Below are 13,414 nucleotides of genomic sequence, written 5' to 3'. Positions count from 1 at the left end.
CTCAAGCCATGTCCAGTATCTCAGTTCACTTCCTGTTGCCTGCACAAGATGTAGAACTCTTACGTACCTCTCTAACACCATGTCTGCCTGCATGCTACCATGTCCCACCATGATAATGACAATGGTCTGAACCTCTCAACTATAAGTCACCCAATTAAATGTTTTCCTTTATAAGAGTTGCCATGGTCATGGTATCTTTTCACAGAAATAGAAACCCTAACTAAGACAGTATGGTAGTCTGGTCTAGCATTTGTGATCTCTTAAAGTCTACAGCACATCTATCCAGACCCTTCTGGCTTTTTTACATTGAGAAGTAAAAGTCTAATAGGTCTGTCTTTATGTTACTTGGTCTTTTTTCCTTGAAATATTATTTATTTGTTCTACACATTTGGGGCTTTCTTTTCTACTCCAGTCTGTTTGGTGTTCTGTATGCTTCTTGTATTTTGATAGACATCTCCTTTTTTAGATTAGGGGAATTTTCTTCTATGATTTTACTGAAAATATATTCTGAGTCTTTGACTAGGTTTCTTCTTCTTCCTTTCTTCCTATTACTCTTAGGTTTGGTCTTTTCATATTGTCCCAGATTTTCTAGCTATTTTGTGTCAGGAATTCTTTAGGTTCAACATTTTCTTTAGCCAATGTATCCACTTTTTCTATTAATTATTTCTTCAATGTCTGAGATTCTATCTTCTATCTCTTGTATTATATTGGTGAAGTTTGCCTCTGTGGTTGGTTCCTGTTCAAGCTCCTAATTTTTTTATTTCCAGATTTCCCTCAGTTAGAACTTTCTTTATTGATTCTCTTTCCACTTTTAGGTCTTGAATAATTTTATTCATTTCCTTCTACTGCTTATTCATATTTTCACATATTTCATTAAGGAATTTATTTGCTTTCTCTTTGTGGAGCTCTATCATATGCATAAAGACTATTTTTAAGGTCTTTTATTTGTGATTCAACTATGTTAGAGTAATCAGGTCTGCTGTGGTAGGATTAAGATCTTTGCCTAGGGAAGTCCTATGTTTAGTGGTGACATATTGCCCTGGCCACTGATGGTGTTTTTGGTGCTGGTGTCTAGGCATCTAGGATTAGGAAGATTGCAAGGTGCTGATATCTGGTCTTGTCTTTGTTGGGTGGGTGTTTTGCACCTTGGTTTCAATTTCCTCTTTAATTCTTAGGAGATTGTGATGACTGTGTGTTGCCTGTTGAAAAATCTTCTGGGGTCCTGATACTTGTGGGTGGAGGTTCCAAGTAAAATATGTTTCTGGCTATTGGACCTAAAACTTAAGAATGGGGATGGAATGGAGATGGTAGAGATGCTTCAGAATTAGGAAGAAATTGGTTTGTTCCACCAAGATCTGCTTAATTAGTCTCTGGGAAATGGGGACAGAGATGAGGTAAGGCCACAGAAGGTCTGCTACAGAAATGGGGATGAGACTGGGGATTGGACTTGGAGGAACAGAGGGAGAGGTGGTTCTGCAGTTAGTCTGCATGTTTCCATGGTCAGAATGGTTTGTGGGTTCTCAGAGAGTGCCTTCTGGAGGCTGGGACAAGCAATGAGTTGCCTAGCAACAGGTGCTGTCAGAGGTCTCGATTGTGCCTAGCCAATGAGGGACAAGCATGAGATGCCAACTGTCAATGGATCAGAACACCTGGGTGAAAGGAGGGTTTATAAGTCCCCCCCCATTGTTAAATAAATGAGTCTACTGTAAGCCTTATACCTGACTCCTGGTGTCTGTGTTCATTGTCGCCCTTTTACCCACTCCCACGAGGAAGATATTAGGGCCCAGCAACATATGTGTTTTTCACATCATGTATCTTGATATTGTTCATTTTCAATCCCTTTGAATTCACCCTCTTCCCCTGTACCCACCCCATAAAATAAAATTCAAGAGAAAAAAAGTGAAGAAAACAAAATGAGAAAAACCTTTTTTAAAAAGAAGGGAAGAAATTAAAAACCTCGTCATGGAAGCTACAGTGCCACCCGACAAGTCACCCAACACACTCTGTGGTCCCTATATCTCCACTCGCAAGTGTTCATTGCAAAGAGTCATTGGTTTTGGGGAGACCCCTGGTCTCCTCTATATGTTAGGGCTCTTTGTGAACATTTCCCTGGTGCCTTGTGATGTAGAGATCCTGCAGCTTTGCGTTTGCAGGTCAGGTTCCTGTATGTGCTCCAGCACACCACAGATGGGCTGGATGCTGGTGCAGGGCAAGTCCAGAACTGCACAGCTGAAGAGTTGATCCACCAGATGAGAAATGAGGACAGTTGTCCCATGCTCACCCACACCTCCACTAACAGAGTTGGGTCTGTTGTGCTGCCTTAATGAGATCTGGGGCCTGTGAGAGAGACACTGTCCTGTTCTATAAATTCTGTTACTCTAGAGAACCCTGACTAATACAACCCCTTTGGGGTACATCCCCAAAGGATGCTTCATTCTACTGTAAAAGACAGTTGTTCAAGCATTGCTGCTCTTTTCATAATAACCAAAAATTGGAAACAACCTTAATGTCCCACAATAGAAGAAAGGATAGACAAAATAGAGTTTATACATTTACACAGTGGAATATTACTCAGGCATTAAAAATTGGCTTCACAAAATTTACAGGCAAATGAATGAAACTAAAAAAAATTATCTTGACTTAGAAAGACAAACACGTATGTATTAATTTATTCGTGTATATTAGCTGTTAAGTCAGTGATAACCAAAATATATTCCTTAGAACCACAGAAGGCAGGTATAGAATAAGGGAACTAGAGAGAACAGATAGATCTCATTAGGAAAGGGAACTAAAACAGTTATGGATAGATGAGGGGTTGGAAGAGGAGGATTAAGTTGGGAGGAGGAGGATAAGGGAAGGAATATGGATGAAGACAGCTGAAATTATATATAATATATATACCTCAAGTGACTCTTAAATATGACATATATATTATTTAGGCAATAATATACGTCATGATGTAGAATTATGATATATTGTAATATATATATAAATCATATACTTTTTATTTTATAAAGGCAATCTAAATGAAATTGTCAAATAATGGGGGAGACAGAGTTTCAACTGACCATCTCTTGTCACTAAATGAAGTCTCCATTACTGGGAACGTGTTACATCTAATTAAATTGTTGGCCAAAGGGGTCACATGGAATTCCCAAACAACCCAGGCTGGTGCCAATGCTATAGGCTGCTTTCCACTAACTGACAGCAAGGCCCCGTTGCTGAAGACACCTGTACAAATCACTGAACATACAGAGGACCAATTGGTGCCTACATACAGCCTTCACCCCTACATCCTAGTGTCTTTAGAACAGGAAGGGATTCTGCACTCTCTCAAAAGAGAAACAATCACCACGCCAGCCATAAACCCTTTAATCTGCAGTGGAATCCTGCCTGTAAGATATGCTAGGGCAGTGGTTGCACAAAGCTTGTGGAAGTCAACAACCAGTATCTTATTTGACTCCACAAAATGGGACCCATACCTGGCACTGTTTGAGTAAACAAGAACCTGAAAGTCTGTAGCTTAGGAGAAAGCCAAATACTAAAAAACCAAAAGAAAACAAGTAGTGATAAAATGACTCCTAATGACATTCTGCCATACTCACAGATCAATGTCTTGCCCAGCCATCATTAGAGAAGCTTCCTCCTGTGGCAGATTGGAACATAGATAGCCACAGCCAGAGAGTCAGAGCCCTTGAAACACTCAGCCCTAAAGAGGATGTATCCACCAAATCTCTCCCCTCAGAGCTCAGGGAATCCCTCAGAAGTAGAGGCAGAAAGAGTATGAGAATCGGGGAATGAAGGACACTAAGAATACAAAGCCCTCTAAATGAACATGAGCAAAGCGTACATGAACTCACAGAATAAAGTAGCATACGTAGAGCCTGCGTAGGTGTGAGCATACCACACTGTGTATGTACGTATATGTTTATATATACGTGTGTGTGTGTGTGTGTGTGTGTGTGTGTGTGTGTGTACACACATGTATTATGGCTTCCAGCTTAGTGTTTTTATGGGATTCCTGAGTGAGTGGCTAAGTGAGTCTCTGATTCTTATGCCTCTTCTGTCTTGTCCAACTCCACATTGCAGAATGTTCTGTGACTCCACTTGGATAGAAGTACATCTGGGGTTTCTGACTAGGGTTTTTTGGTATTGGTTGAAATGAGGACCTGTACCCCATCTGTGAGCCCCACCTTGATTTTATGTCGCTGGGTGTTTTGCCTGCATGTATTGGAGGGTACATCTCATGAGTGCCAGGTGCCAGCGGAGACCAGAAAAGGACGCTGCAAATCCTGGGACTGGAATTACAGGAGGCTGATAGTGTGTCTGTGGGTACTGAGAAGCAAATACAGGACCTCTGGAAGAACATCCAGTGCACTTACCTGCTGAGAGGTCTTTCAGACTCCACCCCAGCCCTACCCTGATCTCTTTATAACCACAGCTCTTCTTGTACCCTTAGGTCTTGTCATAACCTCTTTGCCATTTACTGTAAGCATTTCCTGTGCGGAGGAACACATGCAATGTGCACAAAAGCTAGGAAACCTAACACAATGATGCCCAGGGTCACAACTTCCATTTTAAAAAAAAAATGGACTCCTGAGTCCTGGGAAGACCAGCTAGCCCTGTTGCCCTGCTGAGCAGTTCTTCCCAGAGAGGTGAGTGGGTGCTAGCCTGGGCAGCCTGCCTGCCTCTCCGGGAAGGGAGGACAGCCCTTCCCCCCTCAGCTTCTGTGGCAGGGTCTTCGGTGTTCCAAGGGACCCCTCCCCTCCCCCCACTGCTGCGGGCCCTTTGTCTCCTGAGTCCTGGGAAGACCAGCTAGCCCTGTTGCCCTGCTGAGCAGTTCTTCCCAGAGAGGTGAGTGGGTGCTAGCCTGGGCAGCCTGCCTGCCTCGCCGGGAAGGGAGCACAGCCCTGCCCCCCTCAGCTTCTGCGGCAGGGTCTTCGGTGTTCCAAGGGACCCTCCCCTCCCCCCACTGCTGCGGGCCCTTTGTCTCCTGGGTCCTGGGAAGACCAGCTAGCCCTGTTGCCCTGCTGAGGAGTTCTTCCCAGAGAGGGCTGAGGAGCTCTATCCAGAGAGTGCTGTGAAGTCCTACCCAGAGAGTGCTGAGGAGTTCTATCCAGAAAGTGCTGAGGAGTTTCATCCAGAGTGGGGGAGATGGGCAGGCGCCAATGCAAGAATTCCTACAACAACCTGAAAGGCAACATGACATCACCAGAATCCAGGGAGCTCGAAACTAGAAGAATTGAACACCCTACTCCAGAAGAAATAGAAGAAATCGACTCTAAGCGCTTCTTTATGAAAATAATAGAGGAACTTAAACAGGAGGTGAAAATCTGCCGTAAAGAAATGGAAGATAAGTATAACAAAAAAATTGAGGAAATGAGTAAAGAAATGGAAGAGAAATATACCAAAAAGTTTGAAGAAATGAGTAAATCCGTAAATGAAATTCTGGGAAACCAAGAAAAAACAATCAAACAGGTAATAGAAACAGTTCAAGATTTGAAAACTGAAATGGAGTCAATGAAGAAATCACAAACCGAGGGCCGGCTGGCTATGGAAAATCTGGGTAAACGAACAGAGACTTCAGAAACAAGCTTAACCAATAGAATACAAGAGATAGAAGAGAGAATCTCAGACTCTGAGGACACCATAGAGAAATTAAACACTCTGTCCAAAGAAAACAGCAAATCCAACAAATTCTCATCACAAAACATTCAGGAACTGTGGGACACAATAAAAAAACCAAATCTAAGAATAATAGGAGTAGAAGAAGGAGAAGAATTGCATTTCAAAGGTCCAGAAAATATACTCAACAAAATTATAGAAGAAAACTTTCCCATCCTAAAGAACGATATTCCTATGAAGGTTCAAGAAGCATACAGAACACCGAATAGACTGGATCAGAAAAAAACATCCCCTCGTCATATAATAATCAAAACACAAAGCATTCAGACTAAAGAAAGGATATTGAGAGCTGCAAAGGAAAAAGGTCAAGTAACTTATAAAGGTAAACCTATCAGACTTACACCAGACTTCTCGATGGAAACCATGAAAGCCAGAAGGTCCTGGATAGAGGTACTGCAGAAACAAAGAGACAATGGATGCAAACCCAGACTACTTTACCCAGCCAAGCTATTGTTCACTATCAACGGAGAAAACAAAATATTCCAGGATAAAAACAAATTTAAACAATACGTAGCTACTAATCCAGCCTTACAGAGAATACTAGAAGGAAAATCACAACCCAAGGAATCCAACATTCCCAACACTGCCTACATTAACTCAGACATCTAGCGACCCTTCACAAGCACAACTCAAAGAAGGAAAACACATACACGCTACTACCCAAAAAAATGACCGGATTCATCGATCACTGGTCATTAATATCACTTAATATCAATGGTCTCAACTCACCTATAAAGAGGCACAGACTTAGAGATTGGATACGAAAACAGGATCCAACATTCTGCTGTCTACAAGAAACACACCTCAACCACAAAGACAGACACCTACTCAGAGTAAAGGGTTGGGAAAAGGTTTTCCAAGCAAATGGACCTAAGAAACAAGCGGGTGTGGCCATTCTAATATCTAACAAAATCGACTTCAAACTAAAATCAATCAGAAGAGATGGAGATGGACATTTCATACTCATAACAGGAACAATTCATCAGGAAGAAGTCTCAATCTTGAATATCTATGCCCCTAATATAAAGGCACCCACATATGTAAAAGAAACTCTTCTAGAACTCAAGGCAGTCATCAAACCACACACACTAATATTAGGAGACTTCAACACTCCTCTCTCACCAATGGACAGGTCAATCAGACAGAAACCTAACAGAGAAATAAGAGATTTACTGGAGGTACTGAATCAAATGGACTTAACAGACATCTATAGAACACTCCACCCAAATAGGAAAGAGTATACCTTCTTCTCTGCAGCTCATGGAACCTTCTCGAAAATTGACCACATACTTGGTAACAAAGCAAACTTCCACAGATACAAAAAAATATTAGTGACCACCTGTGTCTTGTCAGATCACCATGGATTAAAATTAGAATTCAACAACAATGGTACCCCCAGGAAGCCAACAAACTCATGGAAGTTGAACAGTCAACTACTAAATCACCCCTGGGTCAAGGAAGAAATAAAGAAAGAAATTAAAGTCTTCCTTGAATATAATGAAAACAAAGACACAACGTATTCAAACCTATGGGACACTATGAAAGCAGTGCTAAGAGGAAAGTTCATAGCACTAAGTGCCCACCTAAAGAAAACAGAGAAAGCACACATTGGAGACTTAACAACACACTTGAAAGCTCTAGAAAAAAAAGAAGCTGATTTACCCAGGAGGAGTAGAAGACTGGAAATAATCAAACTGAGGGCTGAAATCAACAAAATAGAAATACAGAAAACAATTCAAAGAATCAATGAAGCAAAAAGCTGGTTCTTGGAGAAAATTAACAAGATTGACAAACCCCTATCCAAACTAATCAAACGGCAGAGAGAGAACTTGCAAATTAATAGGATCAGAAATGAAAAGGGGGACATAAGCACAGACACAGAGGAAATTCAGAGAATCATTAGATCTTACTACGAAAGTTCATATGCCACAAAGTTGGAAAATGTAAAAGAAATGGACATTTTTTTAGATAAGTACCATATACCAAAGTTGAACCAAGAACAGGTGAACAATCTAAATAGACCTGTTAGTCGTGAAGAACTAGAAGCTGTTATCAAAAATCTTCCTACCAAAAAAAGCCCAGGACCAGATGGTTTCAATGCAGAATTCTACCAGAACTTTCAGGAAGAGCTAATACCTATACTCCTTAATGTATTCCACAATATAGAAACAGAAGAGTCACTGCCTAACTCCTTTTATGAAGCTACAGTTACCCTAATACCAAAACCACACAAAGACACAACCAAAAAAGAGAATTACAGGCCAATCTCACTCATGAACATCGACGCGAAAATTCTCAATAAAATACTGGCAAACCGAATCCAAGAGCACATTAGAAAAATTATCCATTATGATCAAGTCGGCTTCATTCCAGAGATGCAGGGCTGGTTCAACATACGCAAATCTATCAATGTAATCCATCATATAAATAAACTGAAAGAAAAAAACCATATGATCATCTCACTAGATGCTGAAAAAGCATTTGACAAAATTCAACACCCATTTATGATAAAGGTGTTGGAGAGACTGGGGATACAAGGATCATACCTAAATATAATAAAAGCAATATACAGCAAGCCGACAGCTAACATCAAACTGAATGGAGAGAAACTCAAAGCCTTTCCACTAAAATCAGGAACACGACAAGGCTGTCCACTCTCTCCATACCTCTTCAATATAGTGCTTGAAGTTCTAGCAATAGCAATACGACAACATAAGGGGATCAAGGGGATTCGAATTGGAAAGGATGAAGTTAAACTTTCGTTATTTGCTGACGATATGATAGTGTACATAAGCGACCCCAAAAACTCTACCAAAGAACTCCTACAGCTGATAAACACCTTTAGTAACGTGGCAGGATACAAGATCAACTCCAAAAAATCAGTGGCCCTCCTATACACAAAGGATAAAGAAGCAGAGAGGGAAATCAGAGAAGCATCACCCTTCATGATAGCCACAAATAGCATAAAATATCTTGGGGTTACTCTAACCAAGGAAGTGAAAGACCTATTTGACAAAAACTTTAAGTCTTTGAAGAAAGAAATTGAGGAGGATACCAGAAAATGGAAAGACCTCCCCTGCTCTTGGATTGGGAGAATCAACATAGTAAAAATGGCAATTCTACCAAAAGCAATCTATAGATTCAATGCAATCCCCATCAAAATCCCATCAAACTTCTTCACAGACCTTGAGAGAACAATAATCAAGTTTATATGGCAAAACAAAAAACCCAGGATAGCCAAAACAATCTTATACAATAAAAGAACTTCTGGAGGCATTACCATCCCTGACTTCAAACTCTATTATAGAGCTACAGTATTGAAAACAGCGTGGTATTGGCATAAGAACAGAGAAGTCGACTTATGGAATCGAATAGAAGACCCAGATATTAACCCACAAACTTATGAACACCTAATTTTCGACAAGGGAGCTAAAGGTATACAATGGAAGAAGGAAAGCATCTTTAACAAATGGTGCTGGCATAACTGGATGTCAACCTTTAGAAGAATGAAAGTAGATCCATATCTATCACCATGCACAAAAATCAAGTCCAAATGGATTAAAGACATCAACATTAATCCGTCCACTTTGAACCTGATAGAAGAGAAAGTGGGAAGTAGTCTACAAGATATAGGCACAGGAGGCCTCTTCCTAAGTAGGACCCCAGCAGCACAGACAATAAGAGAAACAATGAATAAATGGGATCTACTGAAACTGGGAAGCTTCTGTAAAGCAAAGGACACTGTCAGTAGGACAAAAAGGCTGCCTTCTGACTGGGAGAAGATCTTCACCAACCCCTCATCAGACAAAGGTCTGATCTCCAAAATATACAAAGAACTCAAGAAACTAGGCACTAAAACTCTAATTAACCCAATTAAAAAAATGGGGTACTGAACTTAACAGAGAATTCACAACAGATGAAATTCGAATGGCCAGAAGACACTTAAGGTCATGCTCAACCTCCCTAGCGATCAGGGAAATGCAAATCAAAACCACTTTGAGATACCATCTTACACCTGTCAGAATAGCTAAAGTCAAAAACACCAACGATAGCCTATGCTGGAGAGGATGTGGGGTGAGGGGAACACTCATCCATTGCTGGTGGGAATGCAAACTCGTGCAGCCACTGTGGAAATCAGTGTGGCGGTTTCTCAGGAAACTGGGAGTCAACCTCCCTCAGGACCCAGCAATACCACTCTTGGGAATATACCCTAAAGATTCCCTAACATACTACAAAAGCATTTGTTCAACTATGTTCATAGCTGCACTATTTGTAATAGCCAGATCATGGAAACAACCTAGGTGCCCCTCAATAGAAGAATGGTTAAAAAAGGTGTGGAACATATATACATTAGAGTTCTACTCGGCGGTAAAAAACAATGACATCTTGAATTTTGCATGCAAATGGATGGAAATAGAAAACGCTTTACTGAGTGAGGTAAGCCAGACCCAAAAAGAGGAACACGGTATGTATTCACTCATAAGTGGATTCTAACCATAATTAAAGGTCTTTGAGCCTATTATTCGTGATCCTAGAGAAGCTAAATAAGAAGATGAACCTGATGAAGATTATTTAGCTATCCACCAGGAGGTAGGAAATATACATGAGTCCCAGGTAACCTCGGGTGCATGGGGGGGGTGGGAGGGTCGATGGAGGGGGAGAGGACTAGAGAGAAGGGAGCAGGGGAGGAACGGGGAAAGCTTGGTGGCCGGGGATGGGGGGGGGAGGGAGGTAGGATGAATATGGGATCAGGGAACAATATATTTCAACTAAGGGAGTCATTTTAGGGTTTACAGGAGACTTGATTATATATGGGATCCCAGGTCCAAGGAGAAATCCCCCTGATTGCTCTCTGGACAGAGGAGAGGGTGCCTGAATCGGCCTTGGCCCATGACCATACTGATGTATATTTTGCTTATCACCATAGATCCTTCCTCTGGCGAAGGACGGCTATGCAGTCGGAGGCCCACATTGGAGCACCGGATTGAGCTCCCCGAGGTCCGGAGGGGGAGCGGAAGGAGGAGGAACATGAAAAACGAAATCAGTACTGCGAGGGATGCTATCACCCACTGATACAAGGGAACGGATCTGATGAGAGTTTACCAGGGCCAGCTGGACTGGGACTGAACGAGGACGTGATCTAGCCAGATTCTCGGAATTTGGCCGGATTCTCTGACTGTGGCTGGCCCGGGGTCTTTCTGAAAAGCCATTGACTATGACACTGGGACCTGTTTCCTCTGCATATGCTGGATTTTGGGGATCCAGTCTGTTTGGACGCTCGCCTTCCTGGACCTGGAGGGAGGGGGAGGGAGCTGGAGCTTCCCACAGGGCAGGAAACCCTACTGCCCTGGGGGATGGAGGGGAAGGAGGGGGGGAGTGGGGGGAGTGGGAGGGTGTTGGGAGGGGGGGCGGAAATGGAAACTTTTATAATTTAATAAAATTTACTAAAAAAAAAATAAAAAAAAATAAAAAAAAATGGAACATTCCCGTGACCCTGAGGCTACCTCCAGACATAGGAATGAATGGTTGTGAATGTCATTTTTTTCCATCATGGCTTTCTCACTCCAAGTGTCAGGAGAGGAGCAAATGGGAGCAGCGGGGCTGTGGTGGTTTTTAAAGAAAATGCCCCCAAAGGGAGTAGCACTATTAAGAGCTGTGGCTTTGTTGGAGTAGGTGTGGCCTTGTAGGAGGAACTGTGTTGCTGCGGAGGGGGTCTTTGAGGTCTCATATATGCTCAAGTCATGCCCAGGGAAATACAGTTGCTTCTGCTACCTGTGGATCAAAGATATAGAACTCTCAGCTCCTTCTCCAGCACCAAGTCTGCCTGCATGCCATCATGTCTGGCCATGATGATGAAGGGCTAAACCGCTGAACTGGAAACCACCACAATTACATGCTTTCCTTTATATCCGTTGCCGTGGTCATGGAGTGTCTTCACAGCAAGAGAAACCCTAAGACAGGGTCTATCTTGTCGGTTAGCAGATGCCTAGGAACCATTCTAATGTGGCTTGCCCAGCCTGCTAGTCTCTGCATTTCCTCAGGAAAAGTGCACGAAGACCCATTTGCCAGAAGAGGTCGCCCAAACACCACCTTTAGTTTTTTCAACCATTGAATTAGAACCTTTACACACAGCCCAAAACTGCAGCCAGCACACTTCTGTGTTGGAGTCACTTGATAATTCATTGACTTCATGTGTGAAGGGTGGGGAAGGTATTCCATGGTGTGTATGGGGAGGCCAGGGAACAAATGCAGTGTCCTTCCTAATATGTGGGTCCCTTGCAACTTAGGTAGCCAGTCAGGATCACTGGCAAATGGATGCCAGGGGTGGGGTTGAGGGTGCATCTAGGGGAGAGAACCATGCAGAGGTCATGCAGGGAGTGAAAGATGCCTAGAGGGATCATGAGTCTGGGTGGATTATAAAGGCCTGGTCATGGATTCTGGGAGGCCAGGATCCTCCTCAGTGCCCTCCAGAGTCTGGACTGTAATACCTGCTGAACCATGTAGCAGGATGCCTCTGTCTTTTTCAGTGTACAGTAATAGGATATCCCAAGGATTCCGTTCTCTGCATAAGGTACGGAAGAGAAAAAGGAAATTATTCATTTTACTAACTAAAGATACTTTTAGGTTTGGCTAAAACTGCAGGAAGCAAGTTGGGAGAGAGTTCCACCTCAGGACTCGTTTGAATTTTGACTCCCCTTTCCTCCTTTTCTGCTGTACAATTGGGAGAAAACCCCTTAACCTCTCCCTGATCTTCACCCTGTCGTGGATACAACTGCAGTATCTACATAATGTCCAAAGGGTTAATACGAAAACGTATAGCAGTCTAACACTTTACAAACTGAACTTACAAATCAAAGTTGTAGATTTTTAAAATCTGATTTTAATGGATAGTGTCATCTACGTAGCCCGCGCTGCCTACAGTACCAACCCTGCTGTGGCAGCCTCCTGGGCAAAGGAATTACAGGCACGACCCACCAGCAAAGCCAGAAGACTGAGTTCTACTGGCCTTTGTCCTTCTCTACCTCCATGCCATGCTTTAAAGGTGAATATGGACTTGACCCCACCAAGTTTCTTTAGAGAGAGTGTTTATATCAGATTGTCAGATGTGGCTGTTGCAGAGACCAGAGAAGTGGAGCTATAGGTCCTGCTGGATCCACCGATGAGAACTCTGAATTCTCTCCAGCAGGGCTTTCTCCCCGCAAGTCACACACCCCATCGCTCAGGGCTGCCTCCTAGGAACCAAGTAGCATTTTCCATGTATTCTACCTCAAGACGGAAGTCTACCTCAGAAAGGATAATGCCAGTAGCCATGTGGGGCCTAGAGCCTGGATCACAAGAGCAGGCTGCCTGTCAATCTTCCTGTGCGCATCATCAAATGTTGGTGACCCCAACCTAGTTAAATCTTTGTCCTGAACTCTTTGCTCTTTCTCCAGAGTCTTAAATACAGTCAGGTAGTATTGGAAAAGTAATTTTAAAAAATTCCCTATATTGTTTTCCAAATAGTTCTCCCTAAACCAGAACGGTTTCTGAACAACCAACCAACCAAACGCAATGCTATCAGCACAAAAGCAGAATAACTGAAGCGGTGGCAACTGGAGGACAGTTTCACATGGTCATTTCAAACAAAGGATTTTCAGGCTTGGGATAGTTCACTGGCTCTCCCAAGGCGATTTTCACAGCATTTCTTACCAAAGGGTCTGAATTCCATCTCCAATACTTCAAATGGAAA

Source organism: Myodes glareolus, chromosome 21 (assembly GCF_982192425.1).
Source record: "Myodes glareolus chromosome 21, mMyoGla1.1, whole genome shotgun sequence".
NCBI lineage: Eukaryota > Metazoa > Chordata > Mammalia > Rodentia > Cricetidae > Myodes > Myodes glareolus.
This window is presented reverse-complemented; position numbering follows the sequence as displayed.